Here is a 7,306-nt window from a genome sequence, read left to right as displayed (position 1 = left end):
GTTCCGAGCGATCGTTCGTAAGGTGAATTTGTTCGTAAGTTGCTTCAGTGCTATATTTTGTATTATAATTTATGTTTAAAGCCTATATAAGTATATTGAAGGTTTATATAAGTATGTTTAAGGCTTGTACAAGTAACCTGCATTGGTTTGTACTGAAAAAAACTTTTAATAAAATGGAGAGAATACGTACAGTACTGTACTGTACTACGTATGTTAGAGAGAGAGAGCGAGAGACACACACAGTATGTACATGTACGTAATAAGATAAATAAAATGAAGTTTAACTTACTTTTGGAAGATGTACTCGATGCTTGAGGAGATGATGGAGGAGGAGGAGGAGGAAGAGGAGGATTTTATATCATGAGAGGGTCTTCGTCGTCGCTGGAATCGGCTTCAAAAGTTACTTCCTCCTTCATGGGGACCGGCGTTTCTTCCTCCTCCTCCTTGACACGTTGCTGAGCCTCCAATGAGCTCTCACAGCGCCAAGCGTCGGTATTAGCAGCGGAAAGAAGCACTACTTGGAAAAAGGCGCGCATACAAAATCTAACTTACAGCATCTCTTTCCGAACATTTTTCGACATACTGTACGCGCAGACATGTTCGTATGTACCGTTGTTTGTAACTCGAATGTTCGTAAGTAGGGGAGCGTCTGTATATAGAATATTTTAACCTAATTCTGGTTCCTTAATTCTGCCTGTTAGCGAGAGCCACCACATCGTGATAACTTACATTGATGTTTCTGTATTTGGCAATTTGTAACTAATGGTTGTGTTTTTATAGTCAGGAAACCAGTTGCTGCCAACAGGATCGAGCAGATTCACCTCCAATGGGCACTAAGGGTTAATATTCGGATTCACTGCATGCCAGGGGGTTAATTCTATAGGTGCTGTCCCCCCCCTGGCTGGGCGTGGGCGGGTCTGCCCCTCTGTTGGCTGCTGGGTGGCGGCTGCGTCTTGGCCGTTCCCTGGGTCTCTCTCCTGGTGTCCGGGGCGGCGCCGCCCCGGCGTGGTCCGTCGCTCTAGGGCCCGGCGACGCAGTTCGGGGCCTGTGGGCCGCCGGGGTGCCCCGTGGTCCCCTCTCCCCTCCCCCTTCCTCAACCTTGCTGCTTCTCCCTCCTCGCCTCTCCCCGCCCGTCCTCCGCCTCCCTGTCCCTTCTTCCTCGTCACCCTTCCTCCTCCTCTCCCCCTCTCTTTGTGGCCCTGCCGCTGCGCTTCTTGTCGTCTCCTTCCCCCGTCCCTTCCCCCTCCCCTGTCCGCCTTCCTCCCTTCGCCTTCCTTGGTTGGGGCAGACTGCAGTATAGAGCAGTGCTGTGGTCCCCTGTCCGTGCCCCCTTCCCCCCCATTAATTTTTTTTAATGCACCACATACACTCAGTGACATGCCTGGGAGGCGGGTGGATCGGAGCAGAGGGGGATATCATTTCCCTCTGCTCCGGTTCACCTGCTCCCAATTTTAATGCACCACACGCACACACTTGTATATACACTGGGTGGGGTCACATTCAAGGTTTAAGGGTAGAGTTTGCCAGTCGGCGAGCTGGCGAACTCAGTAACAGGGTTAACTCTCACTATTTACGCTGGAGTCACGACCGGGGTCTTTCCCCGCTGGGCCTGGGGCTCGGGGGTGCCGCCCGTCCTCCGGTGCCCCCATCTCCCTTTCTGCCCCCGGTGTTCCGTCCCTCCACGCGGTGGGGGATGGGGTGGGCGCGAATGCCCTCTCCACTCCGCTGCCCGGCCCCTCTTCGGCGCCGGTGCGGGGGATCCCCGGGATCTGGGGGTCGGGGGGTGAGAGGCTGCCGGTTGGTGGGGGTGGGGTCGGGGGAGGGGCGGGTTGTTTTGGGGGGGGGGGGGTCAGGGGGTGGGAGGGTGTCTCGGGGTTTGGGGGCCTGGGGGCGGCTGGGGCTGGGTTGGGGTGGATGGGGGGCGGGGGGTCGTGGGGGGAACGGGGGCTGTGGGCCGGTGGGGTTCCTGGTGGGCCTGCAGTGCCCCGTCCTGCTGCGTTGGGTTGGGGGCGCGGGCCGCGTTGGGGTGGGGGGCGCTCCTGCTCCTGGGTTTGCTCTCCGGCCGGTGGCCCCTGCGGGGCCCGGGGGTCGTCCTTTGGCGCTGCCGCGGCCTGGGGGGCCCTGAGGTGTTGCGCTTGCTCTGTCCTGGCGGGGGTCGACGGCTCCCCTCTTTGGTGGAGATTTTCATGCACGCCAGATCCACCATACCAGCATCTATCGAAACTCAGACACAATCTCCCTCAGGTCATTGAATCGGTGGAGGCTGGTGTCTGTGGATCTCACTCCGCTTCGTCTGTCCTTCCTTCCTTTCCTCAGTCTCTCCTTTGGTCTCTTGAGGTCTCCCTGATTTGTTGAAATTTAGATGTCTCTGGGGTTGGTGAAGGACTCTGGTTGGTGGCCTGGTGGGTGGTGTCTGGTCGGTGCTGGATTTCACTTCCCTTTCTTTTCTTTGGTCCTTTCTCGGGTTTCCTGACGTTCTCACGACTCTGGCTGAAAGTGTTCGGTTTAGGGAAACGGTATGGGATTTTATTTTATTTTTATAGGTTTTAGGTGAACTAATGAATGCACGCACGCATGCACGCACATACACATATTCACCCACATACAAAAAAAATATAAAAATACGTATGTATATATAAAATATATATATAAAAAAGGAGAGCAATGATGATGACATGTCAAATTGGTAAAATTACCGAATGATCAATACTGAGCTCTCCAGAAAAAAAAAAGAAAAAAAAGAAGAAGAAAACGAAACAGTTTTTGGGGGGGTGGGGGGTTACACTTCTTCTGAGCCATAATGAATAAACCACACAGTTCCCACCCTTCTAAACACTTGTTAACTTTGTAAATATAATAAGAAAAATAGCAGAATGAATAAAAAATACAGTAAATCTGAGAGTGGTGGGCAGGGGGGTTATAAATAATCTCTGAAAAATCTGCGATATATAGTGATGTACAACCCAAGATAAATCCCGTAATATAGGAATTTTGGACCCAAACACAAATCTGTGATATAGTGAATCCGTGATAAGTGAACCGCGAAGTAGTGAGGGACCACTGTACATCATTACAGCAATTGTGCCAAGGTGCAGTCACCTCTCCCTTATTGCCAAAATCATCAAATTCATCCTAATTTCAGCTTCAATGTCATTTTAGTGGGGAGTGAAGGGGATTCTCAAAATAAGATATTCATTTACAAAAACAGACAACTACGACTGTTATGATACTGGATGGCAGGCTCATTATCATAATTGAAGAAAGCTTAAAAACTAAGAAAATATGACTGGCACACACATTGAGGCAATTGAGCTGTTTTGCCCCTTCCTGACTAAGTACATCAAACACCTGACTATCATCTCATATAAGAATGTCCTTTAAGATTATCTTTTGGTCTGAGGTGTGTGATAGGATTTGTCCCTAAAAGGTTCCGAAACAAGTCGGGGCCGACAATCTTAAATATGAAATGTTTTCAATATGCACAACCAAGAATGTTAATGTGAGTGGGAAATGACTACTCATGAGACATTTGACTCCTTGGACAGTGATGTGAACTAATGTACCCAGTCAAAGTGCCCGCCCTGAGTGATGAACAGGGAAAGCGGTGGCATGAAAAAAATAAAATAATAAAAATGTTAATGAAATAAAAAATATCTCCAAGAGAATGTGGGGTCTCCAGAAGTCAGAAAGTATTTTCCAAATAAATTATTTTTTGGACAACACAGCCATTTTACAACGCTCCCGTCACCAGTACTCTCTGCAACCATTGGCGCATGCCCTGAAGTGTCTGGACGTCTCCGTGTTTGTGAGCTCACGCATGATCATGCAAGAGCTCTGCTTGGGATGACTGGATTCTAGACAGGTGGGGAACAGAATCTTTATGCGTGTGGATTTGTGTTGAGATCACGAGCGCAGACCACACAAATTACAATCAAATGTTAAATGTGTAATTTTCCATCATTCTGTGGTCAGATCCAGCTCCATGGTGATCATCGGGAATTTCGGGAGTTTCCCGAATGACCGGTCCATTTCTGGGCCCGGTCCTGGACTGCAGCAACCATTAAACAATTAGCCTAATGAGCCATATTCTTCAGGATCTGACAAAAGATTCTACCAGAAATTCCAGACTACCAATACAGATTCATAAATGGCAGAGGTACAAGAAATATAATCTCTGGCCTTAGAATGCTTTGCAAAAGAGCCGTACAAGTGCAGCAAGTCCTATGAATAAGCTTTATTGATTACAAAAAAGCTTTTGATAAGTTTAGGCAAAAAGAGCTACTCAAGCTTAATGCTAAATACTGAAAGATTTTGGAATTGATGACAAAGATTTAAGAATCATCAGAAATCTTTCGTTTGTACCGGGCGCAACTGTTACAGTTGAGTACAGCCCTGTACAGAAGACGATTGAAGGTATTCTGCATTCGAGGAAAGACAGAAGTTGGACTTTTCCGACTTCATATCAGGAAGTATACATAGGAGCCCCTTTGAACTCAGAGATCCAGTTGCAAAGTTGGTCACAAAGGTGACCCCTTTGGAGAGACAGACCATGAATGATATAACGTAATTTACAGAATTTAAAATAGATATTTAGTTATCTGTATTTATTTATACTTTAATCTAGTTATTTGACATGACATGACATGTAAGGTGATTTGGAATGGCTGCATTAACTCAGCCGAAATGCAACGCTAGGTAAGAAATGCGTTTGTTTCTTCATTTTATCACAGTGTTTATTAAATATTGCACACAATACACTTACTGAAACTAACTAAAACTAAAATAAAACTAAGTATTTTTTTTAAGTAGCTAAAACTAATAACAACTTACAGAACCACACTGAAAACTAATTCAAACTAACAAAATTTAATAACGACTCAAAACTAAATAAAAATTAACTAAAATGAACATTCCAAAACCATGATAATCCTGGAAAACGGCAGGGGCATTGGTGAGACCAAACGGCATGAAGGGGTATTTAAAATGCCCCTAAGGGGTCTTGAATGCAGTCTTCCACTCATCCTCCTCCCTTAACCTGACCAAGTGATAAGCACTGCGAAGATTAAATTTGGTAAAGACTGTGGCCGATTGCAAAGGAGCAAATGCATAATCCACGAGAGGAAACGGATATTTATCTTTAACTGTTATGTCATTGAGTCCCCGATAGTCTACGCAGGGAGGACGCAGAGTCTTGTTCTTTTTTATCAATAAAGAAAAAAAAAAACACGCCTCCTGACGACAAAGATGGACGAATGAGACCAGCTGCAAGTGACTCGGAAATGTATTTTCGTAGCGCTTCTTGTTTGGGTTGTGATACTTGATACAGTTGCAAGTTTGGTAACTGGGCATCAGGCACGAGTTTGATGGTGCAGTCATATGGACGATGAGGAGGCAAAGATTTAGTACAATCCTTATTGAAAACTTTCTTTAGGTCTTGGTACTCCGGGGTTACATTTTCTAAATTTATTATTTTCGGATTAGGTTCAATCCGGGGAGGACCGGTACTCCCTGCAGTCCTTAAATAATGTGAGTGCCAAAACAGGCTCCAGTTCTCAATCACGGAGTTCTCCCAATTTATGACGGTGTTTTTAGCCAATTTTAGCCAAGGCAACCCCAGAACGGCAGGTGCGGACTTTGAGGGCATGACAACGAAACACCGCGTCTCAACGTGATTGCCATACAGTTTCAATTTAAGGGGTGCCGTAATGTGGGTAATGTCAGCCAGGAGACGCCCGTTAAGGTCAAGCGCTTGCTTAGGTTCCTAAAGTACAATGCTAGGACAAGGCTTAAAGCCTCGTTTCCACCGACGGTATCTACAATACTCTACTCTACTCTGCTCTGCTCTACTTGGCTCTCCAAAAAGGAGTGCGTCTCCATTGCCACAGCCACCCCCGGGAGCCCCTTCCTCACCTCGCCAGTGACATCATGCTAAAACAACCGCAGCTAGCGTGCACTGCACATACAGGAGAAAACAATGGAGAGCGCGGATGTTTTTGTACCTGGTGCTTGGTTTGTGGCTGTTTATGTCAGAAAGAAGACATTGAATGACTATTGTAGCAGCCAGAAAACTGCATTCAATAATGTTAAAAAGGTTTGCACCTCCTCAAAAGTCCAAGCATTAATCTGTTTGGAAGCCATTGTTGTCCTCTCTTTCGTTGTCGTCTGTTTGTCGTTAATGGTGGCTGTTTTCCCAGGGTGGTGGTTTGCGCAGCTGCATATTGATGACGACATGTCTCGAACCAATTATTGGCCTCCAAAATAATTACGTCACGTTTTGGAACTGGGCTACTTTTTTTTTAAACCAGGTACCAGGAGAAGCGAGTACAGTAGAGTAGAGCCAGGTGGATTTGTGGGTGAAAACAGGGCTAAATGCCGAGTAGAGTAGAGTAGAGTAGAGTAGAGTAGAGTAGAGTAGAGTAGAGTAGAGTGGAGTGGAGTAGAGTGGAGTGGATTTTGTTTTGTTTTATTAATTTTTTCCTTTCGGACAGATTATTACAGGTTACATCGATCACATCACATCATTTGCAACACTGACATCCGAAAGAAGGGTAGAGACCATGGCTTATTAGTTACCCGTCTCCATCGATTTTTACTAAACGCATTAGTCATATACATTGATTATGACGGTCATTGATTCATATTGTTATCAATCCCAGATTTATGTCTGCACACTCCTCGCTCAGTTCATCTTGAGTAATGTCCGTGTGTCCGCATTGTACATGTATACAGTATTGTTAATAATGTCCCAAAACAGTGATCATTCGGCACCAATATTTAAGTAGACATTTTTACTTATAGCCCCTTCAACCTCTGAAGTTCACTCCTTACTTCTTTTATTTTAACTAAAAAATCCTAATTTTTGCCTTTCTTTAACCATTACACCTTGAAATTTGACTACTGGCTAGTCAAAACGTGGGATATTTTCCAAAATATAACTAAAGCCTGTAGCCTGTGGTGCTGTTCTTGCTGTTGTATTTCTAAGTTCTGTACGGTTCCGTATCGCAATAGAATGTACAATTTGTGCATATTCTCTGTGTCAAGATGTAGGCTAAATAAAGGCATACAATTTGAAAAGTATGTTGATTTATCGGTAACTGCTGCAATTTCCACATGGAATTAGATTCTGCTTTTACTGTGTTCGCAACAGAGAATAAGGCGAGCTCCGCTTCGCAATGCTCACTCAAGGACTTTATGGACATTCATAAGCAAGTCCGTGAGCACACTCAACAAATCAAAATGGGGATGCGCGGTGGGTGGAGTTGCGGGCGGCACACTTTTTACAGTGGCTGCCTATTGTGATGACGCT

Source organism: Vanacampus margaritifer, chromosome 2, assembly GCF_051991255.1.
Source record: "Vanacampus margaritifer isolate UIUO_Vmar chromosome 2, RoL_Vmar_1.0, whole genome shotgun sequence".
In the NCBI taxonomy this organism is placed as follows: domain Eukaryota; kingdom Metazoa; phylum Chordata; class Actinopteri; order Syngnathiformes; family Syngnathidae; genus Vanacampus; species Vanacampus margaritifer.
This window is presented reverse-complemented; position numbering follows the sequence as displayed.